Source organism: Petaurus breviceps, unplaced genomic scaffold (assembly GCF_028583685.1).
Source record: "Petaurus breviceps papuanus isolate PSGF00001 unplaced genomic scaffold, PetGlider_PUasm1.0 172, whole genome shotgun sequence".
Classification (NCBI taxonomy): Eukaryota; Metazoa; Chordata; class Mammalia; order Diprotodontia; family Petauridae; genus Petaurus; species Petaurus breviceps.
Window position 1 is genome coordinate 1,230,894 of NW_027185755.1, and position 19,376 is coordinate 1,250,269.

Sequence of the window (19,376 nt, forward strand, 5' to 3'; positions counted from 1 at the left end):
CTGAGCCCGCTCACTGCCCTCCCACGGTTCCGCCCAGCTAAAAATTCTCCCAGGACGCATGCGCATTCTAACTCGCTGCACCTGCAACCTTAGGGGCGGGGGCCGTGGCTGTGGCCACGTGCGACTCCTAGTGGGTCCGGTGGGGGCGCCGCCCTGCGCACTGCGACTGCCTCCCTTCCGCTGTGAAGGCCCTCCCCAGTGTCCGGCTCCTTCCTGGCCTTGGGCTAAGTCAGAGCAGCTCTACTAGGACTGGCCGAACTGCGAACCCTGAACTTGACCTTGGAGCCCCCTCCTCCACGCCGGCCTCCAAGCTGGATCTCAAGGGGGCAGGACTAGCTTACAGTTCCGTCCTTCTAGACCCTGTCCTTCTCCTTTCTGGGGAAGGGGGAGACACCTGGCACTTGTTCTTTCCTGAGGCTCCTGGACCAGAGATCCTGGGCGAAGGTGGTTGGAGTGGTTTGATTTGGGGTGTGTAAGGGGGGTGAGGGTGAGAAGAAAGCTCGGGAAGGTGCTCATTGAGTGTAGAACGTACCTTAGGAGTTATCTAGTCCACGCTCACTCCTTGAATTTACGGGTGAGAGTCATTGCTTTTGGCTGTGTGAGTTTGGGGAGTCAGAACCATGGAGATCGGTTTGGGGTAAAGGTTCCCGGGTGTGTGTGGGGTGGGCGTGGGGCGTGAGTCAGAGTGCTGAATACTGGAGTTTAGGGGATCAAAGCATTGTAGAGGTTCAGGGTCACCAGTGTTGGAGACCCTGGCTCCCGGTCGGGGAGGAGTATTAGAATTAATGCTAACCTTTGCCCCACTCTTCAGCGCAGTGGCTAGGCTGGACCTTCCCTTTGCTCTGCTGCTCCCTGGCTGAGTGTGGGGATGAGGCCTGCACATCCCACAAAGAGCCCCTCGTAGTGTTCAGGGCAGCGTGCTTCCACAATAAGCCTCTCTTGAGTAATGCAGTGGGAGAACCAACATACATGGAACACATGGTTTCTCCCAGGCTATTTGCTCTCACATGGGGTTCCACACAAGCCAAGAATCTACCTTCTCCCCCCATCGCTCAATACTATCCCCACTCTCCTGGGAAAGACTGCAAATCCCCTCTACCCCGGAAGCTCTGGTCTGATTGGTTCCTTCCTCCAACTGGGCCTTAATGCCATGTTTTTCCCCCAGCCCAGTCCTGAGTCGGGGGAGGGTTCAATGGGTGACCCTAGGTCTCTGAAGTCAGGAAATCTGCTTTGCTTTTGGACAGACTGTGCTAGGAGAGGGGCCAAGAACACAGCCTTCTATCTCCCACCCAGTTTCACTGTGTCCTTAGGGCTTGGAGGGTCATTGAAGATTCCCCTGCTCAAACCCCCCATTCCCATTTTATAGAGAAATTGAAACCCAGAGAAGGGAAGGGACTTAGCCAATATCACACAGTAACTTAGGGGGAATGTTAGGATGAAAACCCAGGCTTCCTTATTCCCAACCTGCAGCTTCCCACCTTGGGGGCAGTAAGCGTGTAGATTCATTGCTCCTCCCTCTTGAGACATCTGTGGTTCCCAGGTCCCTCAGAAGTGTTTCACCCTGAACTACTAACTGAACCATTTATTTTAAAGCAATGTACAGGTCACATAATTGGGGGGGAGGGGAGGCAGGGCATCAGGAGGGCTCAAGGTTAAGGACTGAGAGGGAGGATGCCCAGTCCTTCCTGAGTGAAGATCCGTAACTTCTTGAACACCTCTCTCCTTACCATGGAGAGAGGGCCAGAAAAGGGTTCCAGTTTGGGGTGGGATTTCTGGTTTTAAGCCCACCTGGGAAGGGCCAACTTCCTGTTCAAATAGCCTGAATTAGGCTAGTGCTTCCTGTATAGTTCCACAGCCACAACAGGTAGCTTCTTTCACTGTTTGATAGTTGAGTTATTGTCCACACAGGTGAAGGTAGACTTTCCTGCTGTCTCACTCCTTCCAGTCACTTGGCATCTTCCACTTTTTCGGGGTGCCTCTGTTAAAGAGTAGGGTCTGGACTTGTTGACCCATGATCTTTGAGCAATATTTAATGTGCTTGGGGAGGTAGGAAAGAAGAGAGGGTGTGTTACGTGGCCTTGGTGGGAGAACACCAAGCTTCCCATAGCTGGTGGACTGCTGGGGGTTGGAGGGACACCAAGATTAGCAGCTACTCTGTTCACCCAAATCCTGGCTCTCTGAGCAGGAGGAAGACACTGAAGGCAAGCTCTTCTTGGAAAGAAACATATCGGAGATAAAGAAGGCCTGTGGGAGGGTGTACCAAGGCAGCTTGTTCTCTCTCCCAGCCTTACTTCTGGCATCTGGGATCCCAGCTCCCTCCCTCCCAGAGCTGTGGGCGGGGAAAAGTCCTGGTCTTCTCTCCTGACCTCTACCTACCCCCCTCATTCCAGAGTGCATTCCCACTCATCACCCTATTCCATGATCTCTGTTCAACAGAGGGGAAAATTGAGGTGCAGAGAAGAGAAGCAGTTTGCCCAAGGTCACATCCCAAGTCCCAGTCAGGTTATCTTTTTTTCTGTACTAGGGTCCCCATGCAACTACTCTGGCACCCTAGTGTCCCCCATCTCCTTGGGGTTAGGACCTACCACCCAGATGGCTGTGAGCAGCCCCTGTAGGAAGCCGGTGAGTACATCCAAAGGATGCTGCCAGTAATCTTGAATTTTCAAGTAACCCACCAGCAATGGTAAGGGCAGAAGGATGATTTGGAGCATGAGCCTGAGCCATTTGGACCACTCCCAAACGAGTCGAGCCTGCAGGTAGAGCTGGAGGTCGGGGGACAGTGAGAGGCCCTCCCAGAGGGCTTGATTCTGCCTTTGTCCTGTTACTTTCACATGGCCTGGCAGCAGGGCTGCTTGGCTTCCTAGACAAAGGCTGCCTGGGTGACAAACGCCAGTTCTGTTTGGATTGTGCCAGGCGGTGCCCAGCTCCACAGCCTCTCTCTGGGAGCACAATGGAGTCATCTCTGGATTCTGTGCAGACCCACAGCCTCCTCCCACCCTTGCTTTCACAGATACTCACCATCAGATAGATCACACAGTATGCAGAGAAGGCAGCATGATCAGAAAAGAACGATTTCCTGCAGTGGTGGGCAAGAGGGGCAGCTAATGGAGAAGCTGCCCCTCCACTGGATGGATGCCAGATCGCAGGGCTTTCTGCAGTAGCCTTTGCTCTGGGTACCCCCAAACGTCCTCCCTCCCCCCAACAAATCACAGAACTGTAAAACCCTTGTGATCAGAGCAAGAAGACAGCCATTAGAGAATGGAATGTCTGAGCGAGGAGGCCCTTAGAATACAGAACACGAATATCAGAACTAGAAGGGGGCATGACCTGCTTGAGTCAGATGATGAGTTGAGTAGTAGCTTTGGGACTTGAATCCAGGTCTCCTGACTCCCAGTCTAACGCCTTTTCCGTTATAACCTGATGCCCCCATGTGATTGATTACCCCCTACAGACTCCCCTCCATTTTTTCCCATGTCAGGGGCCAGTTCCCCTTACTGGGCTTGAGATACTTCAGTCGGAGCCCCAGTGCAGTTATAGTGGGTGATGTAGCCATGGGTGCATTTCAGGTGGGCCAGGGCAGGGCGGCACACAGCCAGGAAGTTGGGGCGGAGACGGCCTGTGAAAATCTTGGCCATACTGGTGAGGGACTGATTCATAGAGACTCCGAAGAGGAAGGCACTCAGCTCTCTATAGATCACAGCCATGCAGATGTTGCTCCCCAGTACTGGCGAGGTCAACTGCTGGCAGCGTAACCACTGTATCTCTCCCAGAGTGATCTATGATAGCATTTGAACCCATTACCTAGTTTGCCCCTGGAGACCCAATGTCCTCCCCAATTTTCTGACAGCTTTGCAAGAGTCTCCCACCTCTATCTTGGAAACCTAGTTTGGGTCCCCTTGAATCAAGGTTGGGAGTAGGAGGAGTTGTGATTAAGGGTTTAATTTAATTATACACTCCCCCCATGCCCCCAGCATCATTTATGTGTATGATGGCCCTCTTGTTCCATTTGTGGGAGGGGCAAAAGACTGCTATCCTGCTCCATTGTAGTGGAGAGAAGGCCAGATTTCCTCTACAAGCCCCTTCCCCAAGGTAGCATTTTTGATCTGTGGGAAAATACAGAATTTTCCTCATTGACCAAGAAAATAGAAGGCTTCTGCTATTCACTAAAAAAAAGAAAAAGATCTCTCACGTTGCCAGAAAAAGGTAGATGCTCTGAATAATAATAAGAAGCAGCATTTTTATAGCATTTTAAAGTTTGTAAAGAGTTTTCGCTATCTCAGTTGATCCTCACAACTCTGGGAGGTGTTATTATTATCCTCTGTGTTACAGATGAGGGAGCTGAAGCACAGGGGTTCCCCAAGGTCACATAGCTACGAGGTGTCTGAGGCAGGATTCAAACTCAGGTCTTTTCTGAACTCAAGTCTAGAAAGTTGGCACTTCTGCTCTCTGAAGAAAGAGAGTAATAATTGCCGACTTTTATATAGTACTTTCAAAGCTTGTTCTGTACATTATCTCATTTCATCCTTACATCAATCCTTAGGGGCTGATGCTACTATGACTTGCCTCGTGGGGTTAAGAAGGGAGTGCTTTATAAACCTGAAATTGAAATAGAAATGGGAAATGCTATTATCTCCCCCATTTTACAGATGAGGAAACTGAGGCTCACAGAGGTTGAATGGCTTGCCTGAGACGACAGAGCTAGCAAGGACTGGAGGTCAGCTTTCGATTCCAGATTCATCAATGTGATAGCACTTTGAGGAGGGGGAAGGTGGGATTTGATGCTGTATATTTCATTTGCTGGGATTGGGTGCACAGATATGCATAGAGTACCAGAGCTGGAAGGCAGCTTAGGACATAAGACTGACAGAGCTGGAACGCACCTCAGCAATAACCTTGGTCAACCCCCACATTTTATAAATGACGAAACCAAGGTCCAGAGAAGGGAAGGGCCCTGACCAAGGCTCACCCCTCCTTCCTTCCCCACTTACAGAGGTGATGGAGATGAAAAGGCCAGTACAGATGAGGATGATGTTGTCAATGGACTGAACTTTTAGTGGGTAGCGGATGCTACTGTCATTGCAGAAGAAGCCAGTATGGATGGGGTCCACAATATTTGTCTCACACACGAAGAAGGGGATGGAGACTAGGAACAGGATAATACTTCTAGTGATTCCCAAATCCATCATGCAGGATGAAGGCCTGCAGCAAACATTTGGGGCAGGAAGAGGCATGGAAGAGACCCAAGCATCCAACCCTTTCATGACCCTCCTGAAAAGACGGATCCTACTTGCTTATGATGTGGGATGAGGGAAAGCCTTAGGGAAGGGGACCTCTGTGACTCAGACCCTGGCCAGAAGCAATGAGGGCTGAAAATGTGGTCATCTCCCTGGTTGTGTTTCTGCCTTCAGAAAGTGGAATGGGAGGGTAGCCTCGACAGTGTTTCCCCCCACCCCTCCCCCAGTCCTGGGAGAAAGTCTGGGGCTGAGAGCATCCAAGCAGACGTTTGGGCACCTGGTTCTCTCCTTGTGGAAGTGAGCGGCTCAGTAATAGTGTCAGGGTGTGGGGTTTTCTTGAGACAGGTGTGATTAGCCCAGGGTGTGGGGAGGGGTCTCAGACTGTCCTAGAAGTTTGCTGTTTCTAACATATTGACCTCCCCCAGAGGGTCACCAGCTCAGAAAAATTTGTGTCAGGAGCTGGTACCTGGGTAGAAAACTTGATTTGGACATTAAGGTGACTAGCCCCAGTTTCTTCCCCCGGTGGAATCCTTGCTAACTTAGATGTGGGCTTGTGGACATGGAGTTTCACTTCAGGCAGGTCACAGTTCTGAACCCTCCCAAGGAAAGTGGCATGCCTGACTGGTGGGAATGGGGTAAAGAGTTGGGACAAGGGGGCAGCTAGGTGGCACTGTGAACAGAGCACTAGCCCTGGAGTCAGGAGGACCTGAGTTCAATTCCAGCCTCAGACACTTGACATGCTAGCTGTGTGACCTTGGGCAGGTCACTTAACCCCAATTGCCTTGCCTTCCCCCCCCCCAAAAAAAAAGAATTGGGGCAAGGAGTCATTAATGAGACCACAGAATTTAGAGCTATTTAGAGCCCTTAGAAATTATTTAGTCTAATTCTCTCACTTTATAACCTGAGAAATTGACTTCCCTAAGACCATGCACCTAGGAAATGGCAGAGCTGATATTCAAACCCAGCTACTCTGACTCCAAATCCCATGTTCTTTCTGTTCTGCCACACTAAACATGAGCTGGAGTAAGACCTGGGGGTAGAAGTGGGCCAGCTTATGGGTACTTCTCTTGGTCTGTTGGCTGCCATTCACCTGCACATAGGTCTACCCAAGTATTCCAGGTGCTGCATGCAACCTTAGAGGGCATAGAAGCAGAGAGGGAGAAATAGGGACAATTGAGCTCAATCCTGAGCTCTCCAGGCCTTGGGGACCCCCCCCCCATCCTTGGTCTATGCCTTTGACCCTGACCTTGAACTTCAGCTGTGGCCCAACAGACTTACCCAGAAGGATGCAGATCAGGTCCACCAGGAGCAGTCTCTTGTTGTAGCCCTGAGCATGTGGACTGGTCTTTTGAGCAATCACCTGGTTTGTGTGTGGATCATCAGACCAGACTCGATGCTTGGCCAAAACCTGGCAGGTGTTGTGCATGGCTGGCTCCAGGCACACTGGATGGTTAAGGAACTGTGAAAGGAATCTGAGATCCTACCTGCTCTCCTAGAACCAATTCAAAAGGGCCACCTGCTTGGCTTCCAGGGTGAGTGTAGGTTACCCGAGGGCCTTCTTGTGGGTTGGGTGAAGAGAAGGAATGCTGCAAATATGCCACTACTCCTTACCCTGTTCTCGTGGGGAGGGGGGGCAGGCAGTATGAAGGGACTGGGTCACCTGCCCTGGATACTCTTGGAGCAAGTTCAGATGCTCCAAGCAGGGACAGGCACAGAACAGAGGAGGGAGGGCTTTGTGTCCAGTTGGGTGGAGACAGGGAAAAGGGAGGGGGAGAGAGAGGGAAGGCTGGTTCAGCCCTGAGGCAGCCAGAACACAGGCATGTGTGGGGATAATGTGTATGGAGAGTGCAGAGCCCTGGGGAATACTGAAGGGGAAGAGACTAAGGTGGGAGTGGGAGGGAGAGATGAAGAGGAAGGAGACACTGGAGGTGACATTGAAGAAGAACCTTAGGGAGAACATCAAGAGGACAGATGCTAGGGATGAACTGGGAAGCTACAGGGGGAAAACCATGGGAGACGAACTTTGGCCAAGAACCTGTCATCTCAGGCCAAAGAGGGATTATTTCTGTCAGCCCAGAAAAGGGAAAGGGGATGATAGGGAAGGGAAAGTACCTCTGTTGTTTCTGGGGATCATCCTTCCCAGGGTTTCAGGGCTTTAGCCTGAAACCAAACGTTGGCACAGCTGGAGAGGACCAAGGGGCAACTTGGGTGTCGGGCTGAATCAGATCTGGAGGCCCAAACCTGGGAGCTAATAGTTGGGTTGGGATAACGTCTAGGGTAAAGGCCAGAAGGCCATCAGATTATAAGGGAGAAGGAATGGTCCAACCCATCTAGTACTCTTCCGTAATTTACACTTGAGGAAACTAAGGCCCGTTGAGAAGTGGCTTGCCCATGTCACATTAGTGTACTTTCCAGGCCACCAGGGATGGGCTAGATCTAGGAGCCAGGAAGGGGGATGGAGTTGGAGGTGTGAGGCCTAGGAGAAGGCTGGACCAGAAGCAGGGCTTTGAAGTTGGGCGTTGGGTGCTGGGCTGGTCCCAAAGCTGGAGCTTGGGTGGAGGTGGGGGTGGGGGGGAAGCTGCTTGAAGGTGAGAGGTTTGTCTCTGCCCCAGGCAAGGGTCGGAGGCTGTGTACTTTAGTGCACTCAACCCAGCAGCTCAGTTTCCAGAATACCAGCTATTCGTGGTCTGCATCTGGCTGCTCAACGTGAGGTTGGGCCCCAGGCTAGTCCAGGCCTCAGGTAGGGGACAGAGCCAGAGCACAGGTGGGCCTGCCAGGATGACCCCGGCGCTAGCTCGAAGGGCCACTTAGCGCCAGCACCGCAACACTCCCGGGGCCAGTAAGGGGCGGGGTGAGAGACTGCAGATTACCGCTTCGATGATTGGCCGAGCATCGCCATCCACGGCCAATGGGAGATTTCCCCTTGCTCAACTTTTTTTTTTTTTTTTGTTCCTACAGCTCTGGGAAGGAATTGGTTAAGGAGTTGACCTGAAGGGATATAGAGCGTCCCTAGTTCAGTTTTACGGATGGGAAGACTGAGATCTAGAAAAGGGAAGGTCATTGCCTAGGGTCCCACATTGTGTCAGAGGAAGAGTTGGTTGAATCCAGGGTCTCTGACGAGGTCTCCCTGTGTGTATATGTTTATGTTTTTGGAAGTGTATGTGAGCATTTCGTGCTTGGGAAGGTGTGTGCTTATATGTTTGAGAAGATATGTTATTGTGATATTCGTGTGTTTCTGAGGCCTAACTTTCCCCAGGGACACCACATCCCTTATTTTCTGATGCTTCCTGACTTCCAGTCCTACAAACCTCCAGCCTTGAATCTTCTCATTACTCACCAGTTCCATGGTCACCAGGTAACTCTCCTCCACATTTGACAATTGACTTGCTTTTGGGATTCTAATTTCCCTTGTCTTCTCTGACACTAAGCACTTCTGACTTCCCTTTCACCTTTCTGGCACCTCCTTCACTGGTTCCTTTTTCAGGTTTTTTTTTTTTAATTAAAAAAATAGTTTATTATTTTTATTTTGCAGGTAATGAGTATTTAATTTATTAATTCATTCCTCCTACTCCCAGAACCCCCAATTAACCACATTAAAACCACAGCAATGAATGAACTGGAAAAGCAATATATAGCTGAATAGTTCAACAGAACAAATCCCCACATTAGCCATATCTAGAAACGTATGCCTCTTTGCACTATAAATTCGTCACCTCTTTGTCAGGTGGGGAGAGGCATGTTTCATCTTCATTCTTCCAGACTCATGGTTCATCATTGGGTTGATCAGAATTCTGAAGTTTTTTAAAGTTGTTTTTCTCTATAATGTTGTCAAGGCAGAAATTGTTCACTTTGCTCTACATCAGTTCATAAAATTCTCCCCATTTTCTCTGAAATCATCCATTTCATCATTTCTTGTGGGACAGTGATATTCCACAAACACCACAATTTGGTCAGCCATTCCCCAGTAGGACACCTGCCTTCAAGTCCTTTGCATCTAATTGTCCTTAAAGTTTTTATGCTCACTTCCCATGATGTTCTCATCTATTCCTCTACATCAGTTATCACCTCTGTGTAGATGATTCCCAATCATATGTCTATCCCTAGGCTCCAGATCTGCATTTTACACTTCCTGCTAGATTTTTTTTATTTATTACAGAGTGTGGCATGATGCTAGTTCTAAAAATACACCAATTAGTGAATTCATATTCCTCTGATTTCTGCTATTACAGAGAACATCAGGCTGTCATGTGAAGTCAATTCCTTAAGTAGTTAAAAAAAAAAAGATAGGTGGGAGAGGAACGATGATACATTGTTTGACCACCAGATGGCTCTCTGACCAATGCAGCATAGCCTTTTCTATTGCTAACCACTTGTAGTTTCTTTCCTCCTGTCAGGGACCAGCTGAGTCTAAGGTGGATTACAGTCTAGCAGTAGAATCTAGCTGAGCAGTTCTCAAACTTTTTGGTATCTGAAGCCTTTTAAAAACTCTTAAACATTACTGAGGTTCCTCCGAAGAGCTTTTATTTATGTGAGTTATATCTGTTAATATTTATGGTCCAATTGTGCCTTACTCTTCATGAAACCATTTGGGATTTTCTTGGCAAAGATACTAGAGTGGTTTACCATTTCTTTCTCCAGCTCATTTGCAGACAAGGAAACTGAGGCAAACAGGGTTAAGTGATTTGCCTAGGGTCACACAGCTAGTAAGTGTCTGAAGCTGGATATGAAGTCCAGAAGATGAGCCTTACTCCAAGGCCAAGGCATTCTATCTACTGTGCCACCTAGCAGCCCCCTATTAATATTTACCTTATTTGAAATTTAAAATGTTAACATTTTAAAGTATTCGTTGTTAAATGTCATTATGCCATTAAAATAACAAATCCATAAAATGGGGGCTTCCTTATTAATGACCTTCTTGGGAAATAAGCCTAATTGTAGAATCTCTGGGTCAAAAGGTCACTTCATTTATTATCGTTATTATTATTATTTACTATTATTTATTTATTAGTCATTTTATTTGCAGAGTTACAAATTGGTTTCCAAAATGGTTGTAACATTTCATAGCTCCACCAACAATGTACTAATGTGCTTAACTTCCAACAGCCCCTCCAATATCTACTAGTCCTATCTTTTGCTGTCTTTGCCATTTTGCTAAATATGAGGCAAAACCTTGGGGCTGCTTTGATTTACACTTCTCTTATTATTAGTCATTTGGAACATTCATATAATTGTTAATAGTTTGCAGTCTTTTGAGAAATTTGTTTATATCCTTTGATCACTTATCTATTGGGGAATGACTTTTGGTTGTATAAATATGTAAAAGATTTTGCACAAATGAAACTAATGTGTTTAGGATGTCTCCTCTCTTTCTCTGTCTGTCTACATACATACACACAGAGTTTGGGTTACTTTCCCTCCCCTTTCCCCCCCAGATAGACTGGGGTTTGAGGATGGAAAGGAAAAGTATTGGGTAGGTTTTAACTCTAATGAGCCATAATTCCTCAGCAAATACTCTGTGGGAAAAGGGGAGAAGGAAACTTTGAATTGGAGTTTTGCCCGACCTCACTGTGATGGTAATGCTATTAGGTGTGGCCCAACCAGCTGAAAGCTCAACCTGGTCTGGTCTGGCCTGCACTGACATGCCAACTTGTGGTCTTCTCTGTCCATACTGCCTCAGGTCCATGCCCAGCCTCACAGAACAATCTCAGACCTTGCTGCTTCCCCTTTCTTATGTTTGACTTGCCTCTCTTCTAGTCATCTGGAAAAAGTAGAACATGAAGAGAAGAGTCAGCTTCTTTCTCCCTCTGGGCTGAAGTTTCTCCAAGGCTAAAGGAAACAGAAACCTTAGGACTCTGGGAAAAATATATGCCCACAGATGTCTCTCAATTTATGGAAATGTTCACAATCTCTTTTTATACTACTCAACCCAGGAGGTCCTGAACAGCTGGCTTGCATGTACCAAAATGAAATGATTATCTTTTCACCAAACCTGTCCCTTCCCTGAAATTTCCTGATTTTTGTTGTGCCTACATTGCTTGTTGACTGACTACATCAGTTAATGGGACCATCATCGACCTGATTCAACAATTATTAATATCATCACCTTCCAAGTTAATCTAGTCTGACACCTCAGTGGCAGACTGGAATTAGAAAACACTCCTCTTCAAAATCTCGTCTCTGGGACTTACTAGCTGTGTGATCCTGGGCAAGTCACTTAATCCTATTTGCTTTTGTTTCCTCATCTGTAAAATGAGCTGGAGAAGGAAATGAGAAAACCACTCCAGTATCTTTGCCAAGAAAACCCCAAATGGGATCACAGAGAGTTGGCCCACGACTGAACAATGAAAACGCTGCTATTATTATTACTCTAAGTCAAACCCTCATCATCTCTACTATGGACTGTAGTAACAACTTCCTAATTGATCTCTTTTCCATCCACTTTATCCTACCTACTAATACCTAAGTGATCTTAATTCTCAAAAACCTTCATTTTAATTAAAACAAAGGTCCTTAATCTGGGGTCCATGGATAGATTGCTTACTTAATTTTATTTTATTTTCAGTTTCCAATTCTTCCCTCTTCTATCCCCCTCCCATATCCATTGCAAAGCCGAGAAAAGCAAAATCCATTATAAATACGTATAGTCAGGCCAAACAAATTCTCATATTAGCCAGGTTAAAAAAAAAGAAGAGAATAAGAAATAAAGGAAGAGAAAGAAGGAAGGAAGAAAAAAAGGAAGGGAAAAAAGAAAAGAAAATAGACTTCTAGCAATCCTTTGAGTCCATCTGTGTTCTATCCAGAGGGGAATACTAGGTTTCACTGTGAGTCTTTTGGAACTGTGGTTGGTCATTGTGTTGATCAGAGTTCCAAAGTCTTTCAGAGTCATTTGTCTTTACATGATTGTTATTGTATAAATTGTTCTAGTTCTGCTCACTTCACTTTCTATCAGTTAGGGTTGTAGATCCTTTTTTGGGGAGACCCTAGACAGGAGCCATACCTAAACTTTATTTTAGAGATTTTCCCCAGAATTCCACTAGAGGGGAAGGAAATAATAAACCATGAAGTGAGGAGGAATAAAAAGCTTGACTTCCCATTTTTTTTGGGGGGGGGAGGTGTCAGGCTGCCCCCAAGATTCATCCTGGCTCTGTAAGATTCCAGATATAGAGTTCTTTGTGAAAGGCTGACTCTGTGTTGTAGGTCACATACATATTTAAACATCATCTAGATAAAACATTGAAGACATGGGAGTTAATGAAACCACCAGGGGAAAGAGTATAGAGAGTATCGCATTCATTCAGAACTTTGGAAGTACTCACACTTAATGGTTGGGAGAATGATTATGATTCAACAATGGGCAGAGAAGGAAAATGGTCAGAAGAGTAGGAGAAGGACTAGAAGAAAGGATGCAAGCCAGGAGATAAGAAAGTGTTCAGAAGGAGAGGCGCTCAACAGCGTAAGAACGTGCTGAGAAAACCAGTAGTTCTAGTGACTTCACAGTATTTCTTTTGCCTAAGGCCTTATTGATATTCAAGGCACACCCCTTTCCTCCAACCTGATTCCCATCTATCTTTAAACTTTATCTCAGACTAGTTCAGACAAATTGAGCTACTTTGTTCCCCACTGCTTTTCCCCCTCTCCTGTCTCTGTACCTTTGTTCATATCTCCGTACCCAGAATGATACTCTTGCTCCAACCCTTACAAATATCTCTACCTCTTCTTCAAGGCCACCTTCCTACCTTCTCTATAGAACCTTTATAAGCCTCCGCCAACCACAGCTGAAAATGCATTCTATGTCCTCAGATTTTCTTCTTCTAGAGACCTTGGTATCTCTCTTTTGCCTCTTCACACATACTCTGTCTTATATAATAATTATCTGTGTTAATATAATTTCCTCCACAACCCACCTTCCCCCACCTTAGAATACAAGGTCTGTAAGGGCAGGGACTATGTAATTTTTCTTTTTTTTTCTCTTTCCAGGACAATGCCTTTGCACTTGGTACTTACATAATAAATATTTGTTGAATTCAACAACAGATTGGCCTAGAAGAAAGAGGCCTGGAATTGGAACTAGGTGACCTGGGTTGTAATCTTACCTCTGGGACTATAATCCTATATGTGAAAAGGACCTTTGATGTGATCTAGTCCAGCCCCCTTATTTTACAGATAAGGAGACTGAGGCCCAGAAAGGTTAAATAAATTGCCCAAAGTGATGCAGGTAATAAATGTGGCAGAATCAGAATTTGAACCTAGATTTTTTTTTGGAGGGCAACTGGGGTTAAGTGACTTGCCCAAGGTCACACGGCTAGTTTTGTGTGTGTGTGTGTGTGTGTGTGTTAAGTGTCTGAGGCTGGATTTGAACTTAAGTCCTCCTGACTCCAGGGCTGGTGCTCTATTCACTGCACCACCTAGCCACCCCAAACCTAGATTTTTTTGCCTCCAAATCCAGACCTATTTAACAGCACTCCAATATCCCACTATTTGGGTGACCAGAGGTAAATCCTTTCACGAGTCTGGACCTCAATTTCCCCTGCTACAAAATGAAGGGATTGAATCAGCTGGATCTTTTCAGCTATAAGTTTTGTGACCTAATGAATCAAATTTAATAAAACCTCAGGGCTCCGGTTTGACTCCCTGTCTCCCTGACAGTGACAGGCCTTTTTTCCTTTAGAGTTTGTTGAATGAATGAAGAATTGTATCTGTTCCCTTTGTATGTCTGCTTCTCTGTGGAGCTTTGTATACTTGTGTGCACAACTTGGGAGTTGTGGCTGCAACAGCTGAGTGCTGGGGAGCTCTGGCCAACAATCTGTGTGTAACTCTGGGTATCTGTGGATGTCTGCTGCTATTGTGGCATGTGAAATTGTATATCAGCATATCATGTAACTGTATCTGTGTCCACAGTCATGCATATATCTGTATGTATATGTAACTGCATGTATATGTAGCTCTTTTTATACTTCCCTGTATATCACTGTGCATGTGGGCAGTATGTCTGTAACTGTCTCAATGAGGGAGTATCTACTTAGATGGTTGTAACTATCTGCATGTATCACATGTATAACTATGTGCTTAACTCTGCTTATATTTTTGTATGTATCCAAATGTTTTCTGAGTCCTGAGAGAGTGGGGGTGATCCTGGCTGTGATCGTCTGGAAGAGGTAGCTAACACATTGGATGCCAGCCAGGATGGGGAAAAAAAAATATCTTGATAGGATAAATTGTTGGAGCTGAATCAAGAAGATGAAATGGAATAGAAGAGCCAACAGTGTGATATGGCAAGAGCCAAACATAGAGGATCGTTAAATTTTTTTCTTTTAAATTGATTCTTTATAACATTCATTTAATTTTTTTGAGTTCTGAATTCTCTTCCTTCCTCCTACTCCACCACCCATTGTGAAGCAAGAAATGTGATATAAATTATATGTGTGAAATCATGAAAAAAAAACCCACATTTTTATTTTAGCCATGTTGCAAAAAAAAAAAAAAGAAAGAAAAATATACTTCAATCTGCATTCAGACTTTATCAGTTCTCTCTCTGGAGGTGGATAACATTTTTCATAAGTCCTTCAGAATTGTCTTGGATCATTGTAACAATCAGAATACTTAAGTCATTCACAGTTGATCATCATACAATGTTGCTGTTACTGTGTACAATGTTGTCTTGGTTCTGCTCACTTCATTTTGCATCAGTTCATGTAAGTCTTTCCAGGTTTTTCTGAAACCATCCTGCTCATCATTTCTTATATAGCATAATAGTATTCCATCACAATCATATACCACAACTTATTCAGCCATTCCCCAATTGATGGGCATTTTTTTTTTTTTAACCAATCGGGGTTAAGTAACTTGCTCAAGGCTACATGGCCAGTTATTTCTGGGTGTGATGCTAAGTATCTGAGCCTGGATTTGATTCCCAGGTCATCCTGACACTGGAGCTGGTGCTCTTACTCTCTGAGCCACCTGGCCAGGTGGGCATTTCTAAAGTTCCAATTCTTTATCCACCACAAAAAAGTGCTATAAATATTTTTGTACATATATGTCCTTTTACTTAAAGAAAAAAATCTCTTTGGGATACAGACCTAGTAGTGGTATTACTAGATCAAAGGGTATGCACAGTTTATAGCCTTTTGGGCATAGTACCAAATTGCTCTCTAGAATGATTGAACCAGTTTACAACTCTACCACCAATGCATTAATGTACCTATTTTTCCACATCTCCTCCAACATTTGCTATTTTCCTTTTCTGTCATATTGGTCAACCTGATATGTATGTGGTGTCACCTCAGAATTGTTTTAATGTGCATTTCCCTAATCAATCCTGATTTAACACATTTTTTCACTTGATTATAGATAGCTTTGATTTCTTCTTCTGAAAACTGCCTGTTCGTATCCTTTGATCCTTTATCAATTAAGGAATGACTTGTATTATTATAAATTTGATTCAGTTCTCTATATAGTTGATAAATGAGGCCTTTGTCAGAGAAACTGGCTGTAAAATCCCCATCCCAGTTTCCTACTTTCCTTGTAATCTTGCCTGCATTGGTTTTGTTGTGCAAACTCTATTAAATTTATGTAATCAAAATTATTCATTTTATATCCCATGATCCTCTCTAGCTCTTGTTTGGTCATAAATTCTTACCTTATTCATAGATCTGGCAGGTAAAATTTTCCATGCTCCTCTAATCTGTTTATGATAACAATTATATCTAAATCATGTACTTATTTTGACTTTATCTTGTTATACATTTTGAGATGTTGGTCTATACCTAGTTTCTGCCAAACTACTGTCCAGTTTTCCCAGCATTTTTGTTAAATAATGTTTTCTTGTCCCTACATCTTGGATCTTTGGGTTTATCAAATACTAGGTTACTATGGTCATTTGCTACTGTGTATTATATACCTAATTTATTCCACTGACCCACCACTCTATTTCTTAACCAGTACCAGCTTGTTTTGATGATGATTGCTTCCCCAATATGATCTTAAGCTTCTCTGAGGAATATAGTATCATTGAAAAAAATGGGGATATTTATCCTGGAGAAGACAAGAATCAAAGGGAACAGGTTAGCATGAAGGAGGAATTAGACTCATTCTGTTTGGCCCCAGAGAGCTGAACTAGGAACAGTGGGTAGTAGGTTTAAAGAGGCTAATTTCAATTTGATATAAGGAAAAACTTCCTAACTAGAGCTAACCTAAAGTGAAAGGAGCTGTCCCAGGAGGTGGATGGTGGTTTTCTCCTAGGAGGTTTACAATTAGAAATTGTATGACAACTTGTTGGGTGTTTTGTAATGGGGATTCCTTCATATATTGATTAGACTAGATGGCCAGCTCTCCAGTTCTGTGATTGTGTAATGCCACACTGTGAAGGGTGTATTTGAAAAGAGAATCATCATCTTAAATGGAGAAAAAGGCAGAAGATTCCAGAGAAGAATACACAAGAAATACTTGGGAGATAGATTTGCAGGAGTAGAAGCAGAAATGATGCTTCATCCCTCAGTGGTCAGCCTATGAGATAGCCAATAGGGCTTCCTTTGTTTGTCAGTTAAAATTATACTGAATAGCCCATGAAGACAATTTTGTGATAATAGTTGCAGGTCCAGTCAAATGATAGGGATGTGTGTGTGTATGTGTGTGTGTGTGTGTGTGTGTGCGCAAATGAATGAATATGCTTAGCCAAAAAAGAGACAACTCTGCAGTCTTTACCAATGGCGACAATTCAATAAGGTCTTTCAGCAAGTTCGAGAAATGCAGGCACAGACAAACAACCGGGGAAGGTGACATTTCAGACCACTGAGAGTGGTAAAGATTTCAAAGCTGACATTCATTTTAAAATGTCATTTTATATTGTTTTAATTTAATCCATCAAGCATTATTGAGAACTTTCTACGTGCCAAGCACAGTGCTAACAATTGAGGATACAAAAATGACAAAGATAACAACAGTAAAATGAAACAGTTTTTGCCTTCAAGGAGCTTCCATTCTACTATGGGTGGAAATGAGATGTGCAAATGTATTGGGGAACTGACCAACAGCGACCCAGTCTTTGGAGTGTTCACAAACTAGCTTGCTACCATCTATCTATCTGTCTACCCATGTGAAGACTTGGGAACTTGCTTCCAGAAATGCATGATGACACAATGAAGGGGTATTGCCTCCAACTCCAATTCTGTAGTTGTTTTCTTGGGGAACAGTCAATGAAAAGCCTTTTGACTGGCTGCTAATCTAAAACTAAACCTGCGTGCAAAAGGCTTTAATAGAGGAACTCCACCATTCTCTCCCCCAAAGCCTTTAAACATTTTTTTTTTTAATTTTTATTTTTTTTCAAAGCCTTTCAAATGAAAAGAAATCTTGTAAGTCTCTAAGTGTGGGGAATGGTAGCAGCAGCTTCTTTATCTCCCCATGTGGTTACCATGGTGTCACTATTCTTCTATCTCTAGTGTATCTATTTTTCTTAATTTTATGTAGGTGAATGGTTATAGAGATGGAATGGACTAGGTAATGATCTTGGAAAGTTGAATAGGCCTGAAAAGTCACCAGAGATACAGTGACAAGCATCTATAGCAGTCTTTTAGTGGCCCCTGCAGCAGAGTTCATGGAGGAGCTAGTCCCAAGGAGCAACCTGTTTGAACCAACCCCAGAAGGGAGTCAGCCTGGCAGCCAAGACACCTTATTCTGCAAGCAAGGAGGCAATGTGGACACTGGCAATATGCCACATCCAGAAGTGAACTCAGTGGTGGGAATATTTAGTAGAGTCCACTTTTAAGTCTGATTCTACTCTCCCCAGTCATAAAATGGTTTGGGGAGATTTTTTCCCTGCTATATCTTCTCAGTAAATATCCCTTTGTAAAAACCAATTGATATTAACTAGATAACTGATATTGAGGAGAAAGCAAGTAGCTTACATGATATTGGGAGCATTAATCACTGGTTAGATGAAATTGGAGAGATATTGCATAATGAAACTACCCTGGAAGAAACATACTGGATGGGGATTAAGAGTGATAGCATTGGAGGAAACTCTGTACTCCAAAGGATTATTCCTAGAACTCTAAGGGAATAGGGCTTAGTCTGGACCTGACTTGCTAGTCAGAATGTGGGTGACTCCAGAGCTTTTATGTGCTATACATAAGTATAGGAACATGCATTATAAATGGAGGAGGGGGAGAGGACAAAGGCATGGAAAAAGCTGGGCCTTACTAATATGAAAAAAGGCAATGAGGAGAACATCAATAACTACTAACCTATTTGTTTCTTTTTCCAACTACACACAGTCTTTATGACAGTCATCTATACATGAATCAAGGGCATCCCAAATGAGGGTGAGTAAGGAGAGTAAGGAAAAAGCAGATATTCACAAGGGATATTTGACAATGGACCACATCTTTACCATTTTCTGATTAACTGAAAGATGTAGAAAATATAAGATCCTATTTTGTTGTTTATTATGGAAATAAACACCACATTTGATTCAGAAGAACAAAGCTTATAAATTCTTTTATAGAGAGGTGGTTCTCATCTGCATATGAGGAGGCTTCAGGATTCCTTGAAAGATGCCATAGCAGAGAAAATCCTGTTCAATGACTCTCTGATCATACACATCCGTCATAAAATGAGATGTATGTTCACCCAAGATTTGCCAGTGTTATAGAGGGGATCCAGTGTGGTTACCAGGTCAAGTAAAGATGCCTTGTGGATGGTGAAGTTCTCCACATGGGGATGACACCATGCTGATTGCATCAGGTCACAGGACATTAGAGGGCTTCCTGGAAGAGATCAATAATCACCCAAAGGAGTTTGGCCTGTCCAGCCACATTGGAAAAACCAAGTGGGTAGGATAAGGAATAGACTGGGGATTTAATTGTTTTAAGGGGTGGGAAACTCTACCAGTGTGTAGCAGCAAGCACCCTAGCATACCCAGGGTGGCTGCCAACACAGGTTCTTAGATTTGCTTTTCTAAAGGAAAGCAGCTCAAAATGGGTTAACAATCTTGCTTTAATCAAACATATATCATTTACCTAGTTCAGGGGGAAAAGAGACAGACAGAGAAACAGATTAGCAGACAGGCTTCCAGCTGTCTGACCATTATATCCATACCTAGTCGCAGTTACCAGAGAGGGAAACACCAACATCTGGGTTTTCAAAGCC

At 44.4% G+C, this 19,376-nt stretch overlaps 1 long non-coding RNA gene across 1 annotated transcript; it reads left to right on the top strand.

Annotated features, from left to right (window-relative positions):
* The first annotated feature begins 20 nt into the window (after positions 1–20).
* LOC138157359 (uncharacterized) lies at positions 21–13,056 on the top strand. The gene is made up of 3 exons (XR_011167375.1): positions 21–444; positions 8,491–8,589; positions 10,989–13,056. It is a non-coding gene; the product is annotated as an uncharacterized lncRNA (long non-coding RNA).
* Positions 13,057–19,376: the final 6,320 nt, after the last annotated feature.